This window comes from Phalaenopsis equestris, unplaced genomic scaffold (assembly GCF_001263595.1).
Source record: "Phalaenopsis equestris unplaced genomic scaffold, ASM126359v1 Scaffold000002, whole genome shotgun sequence".
Taxonomy (NCBI): domain Eukaryota; kingdom Viridiplantae; phylum Streptophyta; class Magnoliopsida; order Asparagales; family Orchidaceae; genus Phalaenopsis; species Phalaenopsis equestris.
The window spans coordinates 81,592,335-81,594,625 of record NW_018164444.1 but is presented as its reverse complement, the minus strand read 5'-3'; positions in this window follow the sequence as shown (position 1 = coordinate 81,594,625).

Genomic DNA, 2,291 nt, shown 5'->3' with positions numbered 1-2,291 from the left:
AATAAATAATATGAAAATTCAGCTTTTCCTTTGACATAATATAACTCCTATAACAAAATCACCACCATCACACATTAGTTTAAATTGATTTTTCCCATCAAATGTTGTAATTATTGGTGCAATGACTAGTTGAGTTTTAAGATTTTGAAAACTTCTAAACATTCTTTAGTGAATTCATAAGGGGTGACTTTCTCTAACATATGTCATAAATATTTAGTGAACTTATGAAAATACTTAATAAACTTTTTATAGAAACCAACATCTGTTAAGAAATTTCTAACTCCTCTAATAGTGATGGGTGAAGGTTGGTTTTGTATCACTTGAATCTTAATTTTATCTTATTTCAACACTCTTAGAAATTTTGTCCTAATGCAATCCCTTTGGACACCATAAGCTGACACTTTTTTATAGTTTAATAACTAAATTCGTTTTCTCACATTGCTTAAGAACTATGACCAAGTGATGGAGATAAATATCATAAGAAATTTCAAAATATAAGAAATCATCCATAAAGCTTTCATTATCCTGTTCAATCAAGTCAGAAAAAATTGACATCACACATCTTTAAAAAATTAAAAGAGCATTGCAGAGACCAAAATGCGTTCCCTTAAATAGTATTGTGCCATAAGGACTAATAAAGGTGGTCTTTTCTAGGTTCACAGACGAAATAAGAGTCTAACAACATCTCAAATAGCCATCTAAATAGTAGTAATATGGATGCCCTGTAAGTCTACCCAGCATATAGTCTGAAATGACAAAAGAAAACGATCTTTCCTGGTGACACTATTCAATTGCCTAAAATTTAAGTGAATGTGTCACCCAATTATCGTTTTTATGGGTATTAAATCATTCTTATCATTTTTTACAATTATTAAACCTATTTTCATGGGCATACAATGTATAGGACTAACGCAAGTACTATTAGAAAAAGGGTATATGATATTTGCAACAAGTCATTTCAAGATCTTTTTTTTTCACCACCTATTTCATAATAGGATTTACCCTTCTCAAAGGGTCAGTTTTTTATATATACTTTTCTTCCATTAATATGAAGGACTAATTTCTTGAATGTCTGCAATGGTTCAATCAAAAGCTTATATATAAGTTCTTAATAATCTCATCAACTTCTCTTCTTTGAGTTTATCTAATTCAGCATATTGGTTATTGGACGAGTTGAGTTATCTTCTAGAAAAGCATATTTCAAATGAGTGGGCAAAGCTTTTAAATTTAGCTTAGGCGCCTTCTTAGTAGATGACTTCAATTGTTCTCCTACAGATGAGGTGTTTAAAGACTCAAAATTCTCTCTAGAGGTTCTAGAGCCAGCTTGAAGGTATAATGGAAATTAATTTTCATCTTCAATTGAATCTCCCAAAGTTCATAATTGCTTTAACATGTCATCTTTTAAATGAGATGCAGCTTGACTCTCTATTAACACATCCACCACTGCTATACTCTAGTATTTATCAGAAGAATTATAAAAATGTTACATTGATTTCAAAATATTAAATATTACTTACTGATCCTGAACTCCCATAGCCAATTCTTCTTTTTAGCATCTATCATGGACCCTTGCAATTGCTAAAAATGATATCCCTATGATAATAGGCACCTCATTATCATCTTTCATGTCTAAGAAAAATAAAATTGTCAACCTTAACCAAAATATCATCTATTACCTTCTAGGGTAAGTCAAAGATGTATTAGTAAGCTCTAAAGTAACATTTGTATGTTGGACTTCTCTTAGGCCCAAGATTGAGGCATGAAGTTTATATTGACTCCTAGGTCAAATTAGGCTTTCCTAAAAGAATTATCCTTTATGGTACAAGGAATGATAAAACAATCATGATCTTCTCACTTCTGGGGTAATTTTTTTATAATGACACTACATTCCTCAGTAAGAACAATTGTCTCACATTCTCTCTGTGTTTATTATTTATTTAGTAATACTTTCATAAACTTAACATACCTAGACATTTATTCAAGAGCCTCTATAAATGGAATATTAATAGCGAGCTTTTTAAACACTTCTTGAAATTTATAAAATTATATATTCAAATTATGCATGTTTATTAAGTTTGGTGGGAATTCAGGTGATCATTTTTCTACCAGCTTTTAATCATTTGGTATTCACTTTACTTCTAGAGAAACTGACTGCAGCAGATATTATATTATTCTTACTGCTGTATTTTATCATCTAATATATATATATATATATATATATATATATGTATGTATATATGTATGTATGTATGTATGTATTTTATTTTGCCATGTTTTGAATGAAATTTGTG